At 44.9% G+C, this 21321-nt stretch overlaps 1 pseudogene; it reads left to right on the forward strand.

Annotated features, from left to right (window-relative positions):
* The first annotated feature begins 14198 nt into the window (after positions 1 to 14198).
* LOC115325076 lies at positions 14199 to 15576 on the forward strand (annotated as a pseudogene).
* The last annotated feature ends 5745 nt before the right edge of the window (positions 15577 to 21321 follow it).

Consider the following 21321-nt stretch of genomic DNA (forward strand, 5'->3'; position numbering starts at 1 on the left):
GAAGCTACTGACGCCGCCGACCGCCGACAACGCTCGTACGTACCTCTGCAAGTAGCTGCGTCCGCCGCTTGGAGACTTTACTCTGTATAAAAGACATCGACCGAGAACTAACGCGCCCTGTGTCCTTTCGATTCGGCTGAAAGGCGCGCGGCTCGCTGGGCTCGTCTCTCGCCTGTTCTCGGCCGCTGGCCGCCATGTTTCATAAGGAACACGCTCGAAACGGTTTTGCGGAAGGCAGACACGGTGTAGCGTGTTAAGTTTACACAGCACCTCATATGTAGACGAAAAACACAGATGGCCTCGTGTAAAACGAACACGTTTCGACGTGTCCGCTATGGGACAACGGTTTACACGTCTGGGCGTGTTATTTTTGCTAACAGTGTACCTACACTGATGACATGTGCACTGGCATTCGAAACAGCCCGCTCGAGACTTCATTCGAGTCCAATAGACAAGTTTAGAGCGCGACAGAGAGTAGTGACAAGAGAAAAGCTTACCACGGTAAGCAGCGGCTTTATTTTCGTCGACGCCCGCATCGAGGACAACTAAATATACACAAAAACATTAAATATAAGAAACTCAGGACGCACAAAGAAATACAAACATGGACAGTACACGTACAAAGTAGAAGACGTTAGCGCTACGAAATACATATACTTACCAAAAATAAAAATACACTGGAAGAGACAGAAAATATTATAACTAAAAAACTGAAGATTGAGATGACGCCAACGCCGAGGTATAGACAATGCGAAGGGAGAGCAGCCCGCAAAACTGCAATAGTCTCATAGGCAAATAAGGACGGCTTTTGTGATCGTGGGTAATGTAGAGAGTTGAGCTAGCTGGTATTTAGAACACATACCTAAAACAGCGCACACACACAAGAGGAAGAGAATAGACACAAGAAAGAGCGCTGACTCCCAACTTATATATTGTGAAAGAAGGAGAAAGAAGAAGCTTAAGTTTGAAACCTACGCGCACCCACAGGGTAAAAACGAAGAAAAAAAAAGAGAGAAAAACAGTTGCGGTAAGAAAAGAAGAAAACAACTACAATATAAAGGCACGACACAAAAATGGAGTAAAAAAGGAAGAAGAAGCTCGAAGTTCGTCGAACAAGGTCAATGAAGATTTCCGACCACGCTGTGTTTCGGAATGTGTGGAAGCTCTTTACAACCTGCCCGCTCGTCGTGTGCCTTCCTATGATCTCCGTCCAGTGGTCAAGTTTACAGTGGACAATCAGCTCCGTATTTTAGAAGCTGACAAGGAAGGTTCGTTTGTTCTTATGCCAGAAGAGATGTACCATGACAGAGCCAATGAAGCTGTGATCAAGAAAATCCGATCGGAGCCTGTTAATTTAAAGGAAGCAAAGCGCCGGGCAATGGAGCTCTGTCACAACATGACACTGACCACACTGGCTGGCTCCATCAAAAAAGCAGAAGGGTTACATCTTCATGTGTTCTTCAGTGCCAAAACTCATAAGGACGCTTGCCCGTTTCGCGCCATCGTTACTGAGCGAGGGACCTGGCAGCGCCAAGTGGCGGCCTACCTTCAAAGGCACCTGTCTGGTTTGAACCTCACCGATCCTTTTCTTGTCCGCAACTCTGAGGCGGTGGTTGAATCGTTGATTTCTGAGAAGTACAGCAATCATGGTGTTTTCAGTGTGGATGTTGAAGACCTTTTCTATTCCCTTCCACACCATTCCTTGCTTGCCTCGGTTCAGTCATGTATTGAGATTAACGGTGAGCTCCCCTTCCGAAACGCTACCGGCATACCCTCGGAAAGCTTTCTAGAGCTTTTAATGTTCTATCTCAATTCAATGTTCATTGGATGGAAGGATGCTATGTTTTTGCAAAAATCTGGCATTTGTATAGGGTCTTCTGTGGCCCCTATTCTTAGTGACATTTTTCTGTCCACTGTAGATCATGCTATTCACATCGCGCTTAGCCCTCTTCCGGTACGGAAAGTTTTTAGATATGTCGATGATTTTTTGATTGTGTATGAGAAAGATGTAGAGAGTGACATTGTAAACCAGGTGTTGCAAACCTTCGTTAGGTGTGGCTTAGGCTTCAAGTTCACCTTCGAACAACCCAAGGCTGGCACCTTGCAATTTTTGGACCTTTCCTTATCCGTCCAGCCCAATCACCTCTGCTGGTCCTTTTCTCCCCGATCAAAGGAAGGCATTCTTCCGTACACGTCTTCCCATTCAAAGGTCGGAAAAAGAGGAATAGCCGTCTCCATTTTAGGATCTGCCCTGTTTAAGTCCTGTTACCATGCGGTCAAGGAGAGTTGTGGGTCTCAGCTTGAACGCCTAAGAGTGTGTGGGTTCCCACCGCAGGTGCTTGTTGAGGTTTTGGAGTCCCTGTTACGGAAGGTGAAGGGGGTTCACAAGGACAGACCTCATTTACAGAGAAAGCGCCCGGTAGTGGTTCCCTACCTTCATAAATTTTCCCACAATTTAAAACAAGTTGCCAGCAGGTACCAGGTCCCGGTGGTGTTTTCTGCTCCCTACAAGATAGCCAAGATCTGTTCTAAAGTGGGTTCTGTTATTGACAACCACTCAACACCAGGGTGCCTGAAGCGTCACAAGCACAAGTTTGTTCCCTGCTCAGAGGGTGTTGTGTACAGGACCCCCTAACGTGTGGTGGTTGTTATATAGGACAGACTGGACGTTGTCTTAATGACCGACTCCGTGAACATTTCTATTCACTTCACGCCACAGTGGGTGGCCTCCTGCCCTTACACTGCCGCACCTGTCAGTGCTCGCCAACTTTTTCGGAGACAACAATATTAGGACGATATATAGATCGGCAAATCTTAGAAGCCTACCACATCCAAAAATCAGGCCAGCTGTGTGTGAGTCAACCTTCACTATCTTTGAGTGACAGGGAGGTAGACTTCCTAGCCAGGGCATACGAGTGATCTTGGCCGGACTGTACGTTTTGCAAATCTGTTTTGTTTTTTCTTAATGCTTCTTCTTCCTTTTTTACTCCATTTTTGTGTCGTGCCTTTATATTGTAGTTGTTTTCTTCTTTTCTTGCCGCAACTGTTTTTCTCTCTCTTTTTTTCTTCGTTTTTACCCTGTGGGTGCGCGTAGGTTTCAAACCTGAAGCTTCTTCTTTCTCCTTCTTTCACAATATATAAGTTGGGAGTCAGCGCTCTTTCCTGTGTCTATTCTCTTCCTCTTGTGTGTGTGCGCTGTTTTAGGTATGTGATCGTGGGTGCATAGCACCGGGGATGTACGCCCCATTAAGCTAGCTAAAGAAATTTCTCGCCCCAAGCGAGCGCATGAATTACTCTCATCCACTCTCCTACCTCTGCAGTGCAAATACTAAGGTCGCGGGTCTAAACCCTAAACAACATAAAACCCATTGAGCTGGCGAAACCAAAAATTGAATGGTCGCAGGACGTACAGAGACATATATTCCGCTATAGCCGACTGAAGTGCATTGAAAGGTCGGAGGCCTATAGCTTTTAAAACACTATTGAGTCGGCTAAAGAAAATTCAGTGGTCGCGGTTCTATGGATTAAGGACAGACACCACCCTATTGCCTGCTAAAGCACGTTGAATAATTGCGAATCTGTAGCATTAAAGACATACATCTTTTTATTGCTCACTAAAAATATTGAATAGTCGCAAGTCTATAGCTTCATATGCACATATTATTCTATAGCCAGCTATACAAATCTTAATGGTCGACATCCTACACCTTCGAATAAAAATATTATTTTATTCGATAAATATTAAATATTTTATTCTAATAATTAAATATTATTAATATAGAAACCATAAAACACGCTACAGCGTGTTTTATGGTTTCTTATGACTGATCATAGATAGCAGGCACGTAGCCAAGGGGTGCGGCTCATGGGGCCCGCCCCCCCCCCCCCCCCCAAATCTTCGATTTTGCTGGGACCTCCTCTCCCCCATCCCCCTCATACAGCATTTTGTCTAGGGCGCCCCCCCCCCCCCCCCCCCCCTCGAAGCAAAATCCGAGCTACGTGCCTGATAGAGAGTCATATAGGGAGATAGCTCACTATAGAATTTGCAATAGACGTCCATATACCCTTTTAGTATGGGAACTACGATGCAACTCTATTCCACTTTCGATGTGAGACGGAAGATGCTACGGAAGCGAGAATATTAGTGATGTATATTTCGTTCCGCCCTTCATGCGCGATTTTTGTGATACCTTCTACTGATTCATTATCTTTCCAACAATACCCTTCCGCCACTTTTCGAGCGCCTCGCTTTTCTCTCCGAGTCTAATAAAGGCTAGCATCGAATTTATCTCCGATGGTTGCGTTCCCAAGCGTACAGTCGCGCGATATATTGTCTCCTAGAAAATGTTGCGCGTCCGAAGCCATTCTAACAAGCAGCATGCGGCGTGCAGAGTGTGGCGAAGCCCTTTTCCTCGTGGTCTCCGTTGCCTAATAGCGTACGTCGCAGCAAAACGATAGTACGACAGTTCTTGGTCGCCCGTGCGTGAGAACTATGTATAATAAATGTTAGTGTTGCAATCGCGAACCTGTTGCAAAACATAGGGTAGTCGCCCCGATTCTACGTAAATATTCACGAAGGCTGGTTGCAGGAATGAGGTGATTCCTTCGGTTAGCCCAACTTTCTGAATCCCGAAAATGTGTGGAAACGTACGACGGCCTTAGTGAAACGCTATGGCACCATCTGCAAGTTTGCAGAGGCGCCAGCATGGCAGAGAGCAGTAATTTTTTTTTTCGAAGTTATGTTTTACATGGAACGAACCAGGCAAGCAACGTAGAAAATATAAGAGGTCGCGTTTCCATTTACGGTCTGATCAATACCTCTAAATTTGTTAAAAAAATGCTCAATCCGCTCTTTTTTGTTGACATATACTTCTAGCTCTCCAGCGCAAGGTGGCTCTGCTTTTCCGCATACAGATTACGTTCCCCTCCGTAGGCTTGTGTCGCGGGATCCCTCTCACACACACGATTACCACTTCTTTCTCTTGACCACCATTATCAGACTGAAGCAATCCAATCAAAAGAAAGGCAAGGCTCCTCATGTTGGCCAATGGCAATAAGGGACATAGCTTAAGGGGCTGTTGACCGAAAAACATATACACGAAAACAATTAGCATAAATGTTTGCCTCACAGTCGCAAAACGTGGACATGCTCATAATGGGTTGCTTGCGCGATGCCCCGGCGGGTCCCACGTGGGCAGAGTTAGAGTAAGCCCGCACAATGGCATAATGTGGACATGTCAAACTTGGGCTGTCCGGGCAATATCCCCGTGGGTTCCACTTCGGCTATGGGATGGCAGAATTATCTCAGATGTGCTTCCACTGCACGCGCATTTTATCATTCTTTTCTTTTTCATTGTAATTTAAATGCCATCATAAAGACTATCATTGCGGTGGGGAATACTCTTTTGGGACAAAGCAGTCAAATATGGTGCTTGAGAGCGTCATATTTCGGTAAGCTCTGAAAGAGGGGCAAATACGTTTTTTGCGCTAACGCCGCATTCACACTGGTAGCTCAACCGCATCCGCAAAGCGGTTAAAAACGCGGTTGTCTAAAAATTCAAAGCAAATTCACGCGCACTAAATGATCAAAACACTGATCCGCTTCGCGGTTGCAATTCGAAAGGCGGTGTGAATGCAGCTTAACTGTATTGCGCAGCATGCACTAGTAGCGTCTACTTTTTCACCGTCACTTTACCTCAAACTGATCTTGAACAACGTTATCACCATAATCTTTCACAATTTCGCCAATCTGCCTATCGTTCTCTCTCCCTCTCCTGTCATTTTCTCCCGTCCCAATTTTAGCTCCCGTTTTTCCCCCTCCACCAAGCTCATCGCTACCGGCGGTATCCTTAATTGCAGACGACAACGGGGAAACAACGTCCCCCTACCGTTTGCATACGGCGTAAGCGCCTCTGGCGGCCAGGTGGCGCGCCGGTGGTACCCCCGAGGGACGCGTAAATCATAGATTAATGTGTGTGATTACCGCCTATCCAATCACCGGTGGTGGGAACGCTGGGCGCTAAGCGAGCCACCGGCAGCCGCAAAAACAGTGAGGGCATTTTGCTTAATTACCGGTTCGCTATCGCACATTTCGACACTGGTTAGCCTCAGAGTGGGCTGCTACTTGACGCTCCATCGCGGTCCAGGCATGCTCGCGTAATACGCGAAACGCTTTCGCCGGCGGCGTTTATGTGTAAATTCAGTTAAAGAAACTCGTAAGTTTTATTACAGACTAAAAATGTGTTAACCTTTACAAACAAGCTGGTGCTATTTTCCGGTAAAAAAGCTGTGCAAAAAGTCATTTGAGGATATCGAATGCCAGCCGCTCCTCATTTGACTGTCTTTAGCTTTTCAGTTTACTTCCCATGAAACATCGCTTTGTTCACTTGTGTAGGGGTTTATAACTAAAAGTATGATAATGCACCGATAGCCTGCCCAATTACCACGATTTCTACACATCCCATTTGACAGGACTATCTGTCGCCTCTATAACGCTTTTACAGCGGAGCTGTAAAGGGCTAGGTTCCCCAGGATCGTGTTCGGTACCCAACAAATGTCGACGCAATACTCTGTTTGCTGCCGTCCCTCATAGGTGGCAGTAGCTATCCTGAGTGTTGTGTTTGCCGGTTGTCTGCTTGCCGTCGTCGTATAGATCACGGCAACCCTTCCAGCCTTTCCACTCTGGCTTGCCGACTTGCGGCCGGCCTTTACTTAATTTCCACCATGGTACAGCTTCGCTGGTCTTCCTTCTCAACCAAAGTGGAAAGGCTGAATGATTCTTTTTATAGCGTTGAAACTGAAAAGCTGAAAATTTTAGCCTAGAACTCTACAGCCGTTAAAAAAAATATTTATGTCTTAGCTATTCCTCTAACAAACACTGAAGGATTACAATGGCTTCCCGCTCTGCGGATTAACTACAGAAAAAAGGCGGCCGCAAAAAATTGCAAGGGTAATTTTGACTTTTTTTTTAAATATCTTGTTAAGAATGATTCATCCATATTATAACTGAATGTCACACGTAACACAAACAGTGCACACATATTTCTGGTAAATTGCTATGCCATTGTGCTGCGTTCGTGAAACGTTCTAACATAACAAACACTTAGCGAAACTATGAGATTCCTGACGTCAAAGGTTCATGACGCTCTCGTCATTGGATATTTTAGCGCGTACCCTATGTACATTTGATAGTTTTTCCTAGATTAAAGCGATTCTACCGCTAATCGGGCTCATAAAACTGGCGGTCTTCCAGAGTCTTCTATGGTCTCGAGCTCATCTCCCTTAGCGCGCACAGCACAGGTGCTCTAACTCCTCCTCGCTCTAGCTCACTCCTCCTCGCCTACATCTTTACTTACGTGACCTTCCCGTGAACCAGAAAGCATCCAGCCCCTCACTCTTCCTCTTCCACCCGTCAGCCAGTCGGTGCCGAGCCTCACGGCTACGCTTTTATCTGGTCTTCACGAAATGCCGAGCATTTTGCCAAAGAACGTTTCACGTTAAAGCGTGTGCAGGGGATTCCCCCGCCAGGCTTTTTCACCAAATAGCACCTCAACCCACGGCGATGTGTCGTGACAAGAGTCTGCTTCTGCTCAGGCCGAGAACGGCCGCAGGTGCCTGGCTCCAGCGGCCCTTGGCGGCTGCGGACATTTGTTTTCTGAAGCGTCATCGTATACCCAGGATAACAAAGTAGCGTTGCCGCCCATTCTAACGGGAGTAACAGTTTTAAGCAGTAAACAACTCATCAGGAAATTCTAAAAGTTTATGAACATTTCCATTTGTTGGGCGGAACAAAACGCAATACATATTAAGGTTTTTTTCATATGCAAAGTACTTCATAATCGTTTGCGATATCTGAAAATTCGGGTTAAACTACGAAACCTGTGACATGTTCACAGTATAGATACCCCACCACCCCGCGCTTTTGCACGGTTAAAGGAATGTGTGTAGCCAAGAGGAACACAGAAATCACTATCATTCCTGTACCAGGTTCTGGTGAACCTGACAATTACAAAGTTTGTTTTAAACGCTTTAAAAAACGAAAACAAATCGTAACTTTTAGATCGCGCTGCTCTTACAGTCTAGAGATGAAAAATATTAAGAAAATTTTGTAATAGTTCGGTGAGACAATGAGTTGACCTCATGAGGTATGTAGTATTTACTTGGAGCATCCTTTTTTCTACATAAAGAGTTGTACGAAAAATACTTTGATCCGACTTACATGTATAATTTCGCAATTCGTTCAATATAACCTTGACATGTGATTTTTAGCACTTTTGACGTCTCGTTTTTGCGCGCGAATACTTTTACTCTTGAGCACCTCACAACTTTCCAACCAACCCTTCGCTTCTGAGCGGTGGCCGTTCCCAGCAATATTTTCTTTAGGCTCCTTAGATGCTCGTTCACAGCTGGAGAGGCTGTCCCGCCAAAATCGAGAGATGCAGCTGTAAGCCGTTTTTCCTTTTTCTTTTTTTTTTTTTAGTTTTTTCTAATTTTATGTTTCTATTTGTGCGCTTCACAAGGCGAACAATTATGTTTTTTTGTTGTTTTTTTCATCTGGCTTGCAAATGGCGACGTGGTGGCAAACATCAATATCCGCATCAGCTACGGGTTCATCAAGCAGAGCTCCAGCTCGCTTGACAACATCTGTTGCATTTCCCTGGGCTGGTACTCCTTTGATCTCCAGACTGTTGGATCTTTGGAACTGTTTAAGTTCGTCTACTTTTGCTCTAAGTTTTCTGTTTTCCGCGGAAAGCTCCTGGTTTGGTTTGTTAGCTTCAGTATTTCTCTTCGTAGATCCTTCATGTTTTCTATGGCATTCACTCCGTAGTATGTCTCACAACACAACTTCAAGCTCTCCTTCCAGTTTCTCATGTCCGCTCTAAGCTAACGGCAAAGATCATCTAGCGCCTTCGCCAGATATTTTCTTTCGTTACCCATGACGGACTGAGCGTATGAACTTGAACCATCGCTGCCGGAGAGCAAAAACACAAGATATGCAAGTCAACAACAAAACGCTAATCGAAAGCGATTCGTCGGCAGCAGCAACAGCGGTTGGAAGCAATCTTTCGTGAGAAGTATTAAAATGATAATTTGTGCTGATTTGCAGGATGACAAGGCACCAAAAATAAGCGTGGTGCCGACGTGCCCGCTGAGCTGCCGCCAACTGTCGTCGAGTCGTGGCGGTCCGCCTCTTGTAGTCTCTGACCCCTGGTGACGAGAGGGGGCCAGACCAATCAGCAGCAAGAAGACGATGATCTATCCTGGTGCAGGCAAGTGACGGATGAGTCCCCGAGTCACCAGAAAGCGGGACCCGACGGTTATTTACTGCAAGATGACGAGGCTTGACAAATAAGAGTGGTGCCGACGTGGCGCTGTGCTGCTGCATGTACACTGTTTTTATACCAAAAAGCGACGACTGAGCGAAATTGCGTCAAGTCTCTACATGGTTATCGCCCAATCACCCTCTGTAACATAGATTACAAAGTTTGTGCTACGACTGTAGGGCGACGGCTTCAATGCGTCACCTGTAAACTTATTGGCGCCAACCAGACATGGTGCGTACATTTATGGTCGATCTATTTTAACCAATGTGCACGTTGCCCGCAGTGTTTTACAAGCATGCGACGACGGCTTGGGTCACATCGCAATACTGCAATTAGATCTCTTAGCTTAATTCCTTTAATTCGAATAATTTTGTTTAAGCGTTCTCAGAAGTAAGTAATTTTGCCCTTTCCAGCTAGGAAACTAAGACATAAAGATAATTAGCTACGCAGACGACATCGCGTTGTTTTGTTCAAATAAACGTGCTATCAGTGTGGCCGTAACGTTGGCAATAAGCTTTTGTAAGGCCACCGGGGCAGCCATAAATCTGACCGAGTGCCGCGGTTTTTGGAACAGAACTTGAATTACTCCTCCTTCCATATTATATTGAGACCGAGTGCAGTGCATGTACCTCGGTGTTTCACTAGGTCTTTACCGTAAAACCAAACCTTATGGTCGGGAGTCGCAACCAACCTAGACAGGGGTGTTGCTCACTGGAAGCCGCGTAAACTGTCTACTTTCGTTATGCGAAAGTCTGCAATATATTTTTCATTGCAAAACATTCCTACGTATTTCATGTCATCCGTTGTGTGCGCGTAAATATTCAAAAATTGAATCGCGTCTTTGCAGAGTTTATTTGGAGATCTGAATTTGAGTGAATGGGAGTAGATAACTTCTTCCACCCTGTACGTAATGGGCTCTCGCACTTGTTTTTCAGCAGCTGGTTTTACCATTTTTTTTACTAGACCAAGAGCATTTCTTAAATTGAACGTTCTGCAACACGAAAAGGGTTACCTCATTTGCCTTCTTTTTTTTCATTTTGTTCCATGGCTGCGAGCAGAAAAGATTATTAGGAGAACAGCAGGAGGTGGTTGATGCAGTTTTTTGTTTGTCTGTCCGCTTTACTTTTTGAATACTTTTTCGGTGTCACTAAGAAAACGCTAACACGCGATTTGTTGACCAGTTTATTTCCGACCTTCCTGTATATAAGTGCGGTTGTTATCGGGGCTCAGGATGTGCCCAAGCAAGTAAAATTAATGATTATGCCGCCTTCAGTAAAATCATTCTCGTTCGAATTACCATCTAGTACGTTGCCCTTTAGAGTCTGGATTTCAATCAGGGGTATTGATGTGTCATGGTTAGTTGACCGTATTTAATGTAAGAAACCTGAAATTAACGAAAATCTATATATATTTCGCTGAGACTCTGTTTTTTGGGGAGATGTGCATCAACCCACGCTGAAAAAACAGTTGTACATTACTCAATCCGGCATACTGTTTTGAATGTAAATAATTATAATAGTATTCCGTATGCTATGGTTATGTTATTAGGCTTGTGTAGTATCTGGAGGTCGCGCATGGCTGTCCGTCATGCCAACCCTAATTCCACAGGAGCACTTTTTGTTTATTTTTATACTGTTTAAGCTGGTGGAAAATGAGGTTTCAAGCCGGAATCTCAAATCCAAGTGTCTTGAATTTGCAAACCCCTCATTGAAAAGGAAGCACAGGGGAGGGGTGTCTTTTAATGTACTTTACAAAGTACGTGTGGGGTTCTTAATACGTTATGACCGATGGTGCTTTCAGTAATGCAATGACGAAAAAACATGTGTCGTGCAAACTTAGTTTGATTCCCACCTGGCGGCAACGTTGAAATGGTCAGCGTTATTGGTAATGATAATTACTTAGTAGGAAAAATATAAATATGTGCGTTCATCCGTTGCCAACTTTATACATTTTTTAAAGCAATATTCATAAACGTAGGACACATTATTTTTTTTCCCCTATTAATGTTCGACGAACAGCCAGGATGGTGAAAACTCTCCCGCATTTCCTTCCTTCCATTCAAGAAAGAGGAAAATCCTCTGTTTTTGCCTCCTGTAGGGAGAGAAGAAAGGACAGCAAGAAGGAGTGGAAAGAAGGAAATAGGGAACCCGTTTTCTTGCCGACGGAAGTGAATTTCGTATGTCGGCCTTTAAGCTCCACAAAATGGAGGTAACGTTAAGATTCGCCTTATATAAATATACTTTTTTATGTTTGCGTAGTTTCCACTTGTATTCATTGTCAGCTTGCAAAAAACAAGGTGCGCCTTATTATGGTCAAGCTTTTCGATTTGTGAATTGTTATTTGGCGTTTTCGTCGACTAATGCTGCAGTATTCGAGTTTTAGTAGATCGCCCAGATGGCTCCGATAACGATACCCGATACATTGCCACCGCCTTTGCGAATTCATCATACCGTTATGGATATTGTTATCGGGGGTGTCGGAGGAATCCGAACGAACTCCGATATTGACTGTGGTACGATGATTAGGTGCACGGCATCCAGGGAAAGTAGCGCCATTACCTTCCCTGCCTGCCAGTCGCACACAAACAAATACTAACATACAAACGACCAATCCTCGCACGGTGATTGGCTGAATCCTCGCACGGGGATTGGATGAATCCTCGCACGGTGATTGGCTGAATACTCGCACGGTGATTGGCTGAATCGCCCTTTCGCCCCATTAACATCTTCGAGGCTTTGAAAGCAGGGGTCTCCAAACACCGGTTCGCGAAACCAAATCAGACCCGCGGAGGTCTTCCGCCCGGCCCGTGGCTGGCCGCGGTGCTTCCAGTGAAGCGCGGTTCCTGACCCGTTTCCAACAGACGCGCTTCTCCCGGCTTAAGAATACGTGCCCGTAAGGAAACATTCATACAACGCGCACCAAACGCATAAACGGAAATGCAAGGGGCAAAAACAAAACAAAAAACGAGAAAAAAGTGCCTGTCTTAAGGCCTATCCTCTCGTCATATTATGGATTGGACATTTCCATTACCAGCATCACCATTCTTAGTCCCCTCTTTCATATCTGGGTGGCTACGTATGTTAACGTTCATTTAAGCTCCCACGTATAATGCGCTCAGTGTTCCGTGTCGTATCGATTGCGTATTGTGAGCCTCAGTTCTATAATTATCACTCTTCTGCTCTGTTGGAACATGACAATGTTCCTATGCGCTTTTGATTTATGCCTGGTGAGATTTTTGTGCCACTGTTATTGTGTAACAAGATGATCAGGTAAAGCATTGGATTTCAAATACAAGTATATGCATTCACCCGCCCTATATTTGTTTTTAATTTTTACTCTAACTTTTAGTTATTTGCATAATTATATTTATTTAGATAGTTTTTCCTACTTATTCATTTAAAAAAATAAGTGACCAATTATACGTTTTAACAACAGAGCCTCTATCCGGCGCCAAAACGTTTCGAGAAATTTGTCCAGTCACTCCGAGATCACTATATCATCATCGTCGTACTGAAAAGGTACCTCGTCAATGTAACTGTCTTTGGCGCTTTGCATGCAATTAACTTATTAATCCTGCTGATCTCCACGGATCTCTTACAAATGTATTGTTGTTCCTGCATTCGTAAAAATAGGTGATTAATTTCCGCCAAGCACTGGCACCGCATGTGGTGGCGTTGCGAAGACGTGCACTTCTTTCGCTGGTGCGAGGGTAACAGAAAATCGGTATTCAGGAATCGTTCCCTGTCACCAGTAAATTTAGATCGGCTATGGAGAGGTTAAAATGTTGAAAGGTTTTTGTTGGCTCAAACTTACGTAAGGCGGAGATCATATGGCGAGCAAACGGCTGAAACCCGTGCAGGGTAGGCCGATTGTCTCCCCGGCTTATTCCATGAATACGTCAAAGAACATACATTCTTAGGAGTGACCCTACATCGATCTTTGTCATGGTCCCCACACATCAGGCGCATAAAGCAAAAACTGAAGTCCTTCACACAAATTATTAAAATGATAAGTGGAACGAGATGGGGATGTTCAGTAAGAGCACTTTTGACCCTTTACAGCGCTCTGTTTGTCGGACTATTACGCTACAGTATTTCAGTCATGCATGGTATCTCCAAGTCGTCAATGAAAGACCTGGAAAGTGTTCAAGCACAGGCTCTAAAAGTTTGCCTAGGACTACCAAAATGCACATCAAACATTGGAACTCGTGTTGAAGCTAGAGCAATTTCGCCCGGTATCCTCAGAACCCAAGAAACTATTCGAGTTCACCTACGACACCAAGCGCGCAGCCAAGCACATCATCTGGCGAATATTACGGAGGTTAAACCCTCTGCTCGCTTTTCGAAGGTCATCTCGCAACTCCATGGGTATATTCCAAATACTTTTGAATTAGCTAAAACTCCGCAGCAAGCACCGTGGACGCGCAGTCCTATCGACAGTAAATTGAACATCCCCGGTGTTACGCAAAAAGCAGCAACCCCAACACCTGTTATGATGCAGCTAACACTTGAGTATATACATCATGCCTATCTCTCATCGCGACACATATATACGGACGGGTCAACTAACTTTATATCATCATCCATTGGAGCCTATATTCCGTCAACTAGCACGACAATCAAAACGAAACTGAGCCATATTACATCCTCGACAGCAGCTGAACTTGCGGCTATCCGAGCAGCTGCTGCCTACATCAGCACCCAAAACCGCCAAAACTGGACAATATTTGTAGACTCTAAGTCTGCTCTCAGCGCACTCATGCATAAAAGAAAGAATAACGTAAATGCTCAACTGATTTATGACATAATGCAGAAGTTCCATGATGTGAGGTGTCAGGGACATGAAATTGTCTTACAGTGGGTACCGGGGCATAGTGGCATACCCGGCAACATTTGTGCTGACAAAGCTGCTAGGGACGCCCACGAAGCTGATAATACCTGTGCAATTCCACTGTCAAGGACAGATGCAAATGATATAGTCCGAAAAATTGGGAGAGAAATATCATTCAGACTATGGACAGATCCATGCTACTATTATGCGCACTTGAAACATATTGACCCGGAATTAAAGTTCCGAATGCCGGGAAATATAAAACGACGAACAGAAACTGTGCTGCATCGAATACGCTTGAATGTGGCTTTTACTAGAAAATATCTTCATATGATCGGCCAAGTAGATTCACCGCATTGTACAGCATGCTCAACAACACACGACATTAAACATGTACTCTGCCATTGTTCACTATATAGTTCCCAAAGGAAAATACTAAAACAATCCTTGAAGATACATGATCAGGACATGGAGCTCGGCCATATATTAGGACCCTGGACTTCAGTAGCGAAAGAATCCAAAGCAACCAACGCTTTACTCCGGTTCTTAAAGGACACCCGCCTGGACCAAGAGCTGTGAACTGACATCACTCTTTTTAATTTACGTGTGGCTATTTATTTTTCGCCAATCTTTGAGTGCGTATATATGTGTTTTATTATGTGTGCGGGATCTGTGTGGGGGAGGGGGGATACGAGTGGATATGTGATCTCACTCTTTCTTTACCTCTCTATTCTGTCTGCTGTCTCTCTGCTCTCTTCCTTTTCACGCAAAGTAGCAAACCAGCACTCACAAGCAAGTTGACCTCTTTGCTTTCCTGTAAATAAACATACCTCTCTCTAACAGGGAGCGCGCCGATCTTTTTCCCAGGATCCAGTGATATTAGCCACGCCCGGCGCTTTTCGAGCTGTCACTGATTATTCGCAAGGAGACTGAATAATAACGGACGCTACATCCTGCTTGTTTCCACTTCCGCTCTCTGATTACCAACACGCATGTGCACTGGATTCTTTACTTGATTTTTCTCGATTGAGCGCGGGGTATAGATTAAGCACGAATCGTGAAAATTTTTTCTTAACTCGCTCAGTTAAGAAAGATCAAGTCAAAAAAATCGCAATTGTTTGCTTCCGCGTTCGACTTCACTGATTGGATACCAGCTTGACGGAACGTTCGGCTACGTCGGCTCAGAGCTGCGTCACAACACAGCCAAATCGTCTATGTTGTTTTGTCCCAATCGGTGAAGTCCTCTATTAAGCCACTAGTGGCGCGACGGTTTCATGCCCTTCCCAGTAGCAGTTCGAATTTCTAACCTAACTGTCCTGAATATTCAGCCATTGCAATGCAGCAGCTGTGGTATAATGATAACACGCTGCGGCTTCACCACAAAACGAGCGATAAGGCAACTTTGACTGTGTTGAAGCAGTGATTCGCCTGTGTTCTGAGGTAATGATAGGTAGAATGCGCTTTCAGCATGCAGTTGGTAGCAACCAGTCATCTACACTCTAAACAAAAGTCGATTAGCACAAAATAATCAATTGGGCTAGTTAGTTCATGACTGGATAAAAGCGCCGAAGGACAGGGACAAAGCGAAGGAGGTAACGGCAACACAGAGCGCACTCGCAACTGAAAGTTCATTAGAAACGCACCGACTTCAATACTTCAATAAACCATGTCACCTCTAGCCTCACCACTTTCTCTCTTTGTAAAGATAACATTTCCTTATCTAGCAGTGCTACAGATGGGTCAAAAATGGTGTGTGACCGTGTTTATACAGCCTAGAACTTAGTATGCCTCAACGGGCGACTGGTCTCCCAGCCGCAGATGAGAAATTTTGCCGGTGCAGTCGTACAACCGCTAACCTGGGGTCTTTAACTTGCACCACGCAGTGGTGATACACGACCGCACGGCGGTACGATGCTCATCGAGATCGAAACGGCCAGGGGTGGAGATTGAACCAAGGATACCTGGGTTCTGCAGCGCAAGCTTTCGCTCCACATGCTCCGAGCTGATGTGCCCCAGCCCACTCGACCACGGATGCCCCCCACAGACGGCTCAATATACTTTTCGGCGCCCCTTCATTTGATGACAAAGGTTTTGTGAATATACCTAGCTGTTTTTCCTTTCTTTGCGTCGTCTCAGGATGGTTGCGTTTGAAAACAAGGGGGTGCACGGGCATCGATCGCAATGTATGGCCCCATACCCAGGCGACATCTGTTTGATAGCTATACTACGTGTTCTCTAGCATGTGCACGGTCATTTGCGCAGCAGCCTGTTTGCTCCACGTAGGCACGCCCGCAGGATAGTGGAATGTTACAGACGACAGAGGTTGGATATTCCAAAAACTTATTTTGTGTTTATTTTGCATTTACTATTCCTGTCTGGAGCATTGATTCTTTTGCACAATGACAAAAGCTTATTCGGGGCCGAAAAAAGAACCGAAACGTTATAACGCCCCGCAACCTCTTTCTCAAGTTGTGGGCGATAACAAGAAGGTAAGAAATGATGACAGGTCTTATTTTTGGCCGTTCATTAACTTTTTCTGGAACACCTCCATACTTCCTTTCTAGACCATCCGCCACGTCAGTCAGGGAGTTCTGTGGAAAATCCGCAAATAATAAGCGATCGACTGATAACAGGAAGCTGCTGCCCTCCTGCACCTAAAGAAACTGCCACTCAAGCTTTCACACACACAAGAAAAAACTCTCACACAACGCTTTGTGAGAGTTTTGTTCCTCGTTTGTGTGAAAGCTTGAGTGAAATACTTTTTCAGTGCGTTACATCGTCGATCAACCGACCCTAGGTCATGAACTTATACTGACTCCTAATATTATTACATATAAATAAAATCGCAGGAGTCCTCTATCACTCTTCTGCAGAAAAGTAAGCTCACGGACTTTTTCCGAAACGTAGAACTAAAAAGGAACAGCGTGATGCAGACGGAACGGACACTGGGCTTCGTAGTCGCTTCAACTGCCATCGAGTTCTCTACGCATCTTTGTTGCGCTCAAAAATAAAGAAAGAGCTTCTGAGGCTTGGTTCCGCTAGCGTCCATTGAGTCGGTGAAATATCTTTCCCGATACACCCTTTTCAAAAGTGCAAGCCGTCGAGTAGCTGCTGAGGCGATTATTCGAGTCTGCCATTTTTTTGGGCACCTAGTCTAAGCGTGTATTGTACACGATGGATGCGTCAGCGATCGGCGTCAACACGGCGGAGTTCATGGTGAGAACAAAAACATCCGACTGCACGAGGGCCTATCAAATGCCTCCCTTCAATGCTGCTCGAGGGAGTTTTGAAATTGGTCTGTTGGAAAGCATTAATGGAACACCCGATGAGAGAAAAAAAAAAAAGAGAGAACACCACTTCCGCGGTTCGCGGCGACTAGTGGTGCTGGCACGTCGACTGAATTTGGACATTTATACCCTTGTAGTGGGACAGAAAGAATGCGACCGGAACCTTCTGTTATGTTTCCAGTTTAAAGAAACATCAATACTTAATTACTGCGTTTAAGAAATTTATTTGCTACACAGATGTTTGCCGCTTTCGTGAGGAGACGTAAGGAACGGACCTTAAATGTAAAAAACGGAAGAAACCCGACGTTCATTTATTTCTGTTGTTCGTTTCAGTCAGTCTTCTTTAGATACCACGGGGATGCTTTGCTCTTGATTATAACGAGGCGCACTTTCGCAGATAACGTGGGGAGTATTTTAATTGTTCGGCAATCAGGCAAACGTCGTTCCTCTTCAATTCAAACCAAAGTCCGTGCAATTTGGGGGACTTATCTCAAAAGAGGAACCGCTGATTATAAAATATTTCCAAAACTTTGCTTCTTTTTTTCCCCTCTAAAATGTGGCTTAGAGTGCGGTTGCATACAACGAGCAATTTTTGTATTGTGTGCTACGTTTCGGACACACACCACTAATTCAAGTTCACGCCAGCTGTAAGGTGTGCCTGGAAATCATGTCAAAGATTACTCGACAGGTGGTCTTAACGCCTACTTAGAGAACCAAGAAACATGTTCCAATACATGTTATATTACAAGGTTCATTCTAAGCCATTATTTATGTTCACCTAGACGAGGGCTCACATATTCTTCTTGCTTATTAACTGGAAGAAGGAAGCCTACCTGCGGATGACGAGCGAACTGAGCAGAAGTGCTGCTCAAGCAGTGAAATGCAAGGAAAATTTGTAAGCAATTTATTTACTTTTTTATGTTTGAACTTAAGTTGGGTTTTAAATCGTTCTGTCTTTTGTTTGTTTTGATAGACACCTCTTATCTCTCTTGTAAAGCACACTACTTCACATTCTGCAAACTCCTTTGTATTGCATGACTAGCATTCCGACAATAGACTTCTTCCGAAACCGACGCGCCCCATCGCGGCGAAATACCACGCAGTGCACTCTGGGAACTAGTTGGCCACTCAGTTTCGGTTTCGAGTGAGCAGGTTCATCTCATGCTATCACGCCGCAACCGAACGCACAGATTGCGTTTTCGATTATCTGTTTTTTTTTTTTTTTTTTTTTTTTTTTTACGAATGTACAATACACTCATACTCGAGCGATACAAAACGAAGACCAGGGCACTTTCCTTGGTTCCTGAAACACCGGACATTGTGCGTCCGTATGCAAACGTAGTAAGACGTGGCTCAGTCACCTCACCCCACGAGTGCATCTCTGCGCTCAATGTCAGTAATCACGTCTAGTACCAGCGAACTACAACTGAAATTTGGTCACTTGAGCCCTACACGTATTTTGTTTGCCAAACGTCCGCTTCTTTTTACTTCATTGGGCAAAAAGCAAGCCGCATCTTCACAGGATTCTCAAAGTTGAGCCCAGCGTTAGCGCATGAACGTTTAAGGAAACGCAATAAATTCGACCTCACTATTGCACAAAAGTTACTACGATGTCTTCCTCGTGTCGTCACATATCTCACACTCAAATGTTATTCTGATAAAAAAATTAAGTTTTCGTAAACACTGAGATCGGCTTGCCACGACGGAGGCCCTAACAAGCGTCCCCTACTCCTCGGTAAGCCTTTTTGAACGAGCTTTTCCTGACGCCCAAGATCTGTGCATAAACGGTGTGTCTGAAATTATCTCGGCATACTCAGTAAGGAAGAAGACAAACACATTACAAATATTATAGCCATTACCAACCGTCAAATGCGCTTTGAATAATTTCGTTCGTTGGGCGCACCGCATACGGGTTCATGCCCGTCCGGCGCACTTCCGGCGAACGGTGCGACATTCTTCCCACAAGTGCTCGACTTTTGCTTTCTTGAAACGGTTTGTATGTGCGCATGTGCCTATATGATTGCAGGATAACTTTATGCGTATACGCGATGTTGAATATTAGTGGAATGCAAGCGGGTGGAAACTTCACTTCGTGCAGTGCTGCGGGGCAGTACAGATAAGAGATGAGAAGTGTGTTCAAATAGAGCTTTTCAATGTCGCCTCCGAGTACTCAGGCGTATTAAGAAAAACAGTAATCGCAAACAGTTATATTTCGTCTATGGACGCACGAAACAAACTTCTTGATCAACAATACTAATGTAAAGGCTTGAGCTCGATGTATGCATACTTATTGGTTTCTACAGCTTGCTGATTCGCACACAAGCAAGATCCCCGAGCTTCGCAGCGTCGAAATTCCCAGCACTGGCTCGTCCACCACAACTCGAAACGCTAACAGAAAGTCTCAAGTACAAAAATACAGCAAGCATGCATTAAGACAAGCTATACGTCTCGGGCTTGTGCTAAAGCTTCGAGGTCTGGCCATTTAGGTTAGTTTAGAGACCACAAATGACGCTCTCTGGACCAGAAAGCATGAGATAACGGCCGTTAATGGTCCACGCTCTGTGTGCGACCTTTTGTCGACGTGTCGATCGAAACTGAAACCATGCCACTCTCCTGCTTAGCCAACTAGTTCCCAGAGTGCAACGCGCGCCGTGTTGCATGCAGGGCTTTATCGAAATAGTCTATTCTACTTGAATATAATAACTCCACGAAAAGCTGTGCCCCGAATTTCCATAAAGAAATTACGTCACTGCGCCACCCAGTACGTATGTGACGCCGCTTTCGAAAGGTTGGCACCCGCAAAAACAGATCTCCGTGTAGTAACTTCAGGGCACGGGGCATGGAGTGAAGCGTCGTTGTTTTTGTTTTTTGGCGTTGTCGATGATTTTACCTCTATTTTACGTTTCTCTTTTTTTTTTTTGTTATTCATGTTGTTCTTGCTGTTGTGTTCTTGTTTTTCTTTTTTTTTTCTTTTTTTTTTGGGGGGGGGGGGGGGAGGTAAATAAGGAATAAGGCTTCAGCTTCTCTAACTGCACGTGCCAGCAGGCAGCACTGTCAAAGAGAGGCTGCGACCTGGCATCCCTAACATTCGCAGAGTTAGGTAAATTTACTTAAGTTTCTTTTGTTTCGCGCTAGTTGACAAAAAAGAGGGCCAGGAAATGTGTCCACTATTTTCGTTCAACGCTTCCTTTCAAAATAATTAGTCTTATTGTTGGTATTTTTTATGTCAAAAATGCACTACGCGTCGTTCATCGCTCAGTTATAGCCAGGATGTAGCGCTAGCGGTCCGTATAGCGAATTTTAATGTTTCAGAGCTAATTGTTATTTTATTCAAAAGTAATTTTCGTACTTTTAACGAGAAAATAGGGCCAGTTGACGGTAATTCACGCCGTTCAGATTCATGTAATCGTGGACGTTGTCGGCTACTATCTTCCCATTGAAAATTCACGCGGCGACCCTTCCCCCTCCCCCTCCTCCCTAAGACATGACTAGTATAGAGTCCACGCACCGCCTCCTAGTTTGCGTCATCATCACCGCCAGCTTGTCTTACAGTCTCACATCAAGCGCGACGCTGTACTTCGTTTCAGCTTAACTACCGGCACAGCCGGCGCAACGAGGTAAGGTTACCAATCAAGGATCATTAAAAGCTCCAGCCTTTTCTGTGGATGATCGGTTCAGCGACGAACACCACGATGGTGATATTTTGACGCTGGCTGAATGGTCCCATTAGCTCGTAGCGTCGGTTGCGTCTGGAGTTAATCTGAAACGAGGTATAGGTCACAATTTTCAACGTTTTAGCGCGCGGCCATGTTTTGCCGACTGGGACGCCACCCTGTGGGCATTTCGCGAGGACTGCGGTCTGGCAGACATTTTCGACGTTT

The sequence above is a fragment of the Ixodes scapularis genome, unplaced genomic scaffold (genome assembly GCF_016920785.2).
Source record: "Ixodes scapularis isolate PalLabHiFi unplaced genomic scaffold, ASM1692078v2 PGA_scaffold7__128_contigs__length_106722199, whole genome shotgun sequence".
Taxonomy (NCBI): Eukaryota; Metazoa; Arthropoda; class Arachnida; order Ixodida; family Ixodidae; genus Ixodes; species Ixodes scapularis.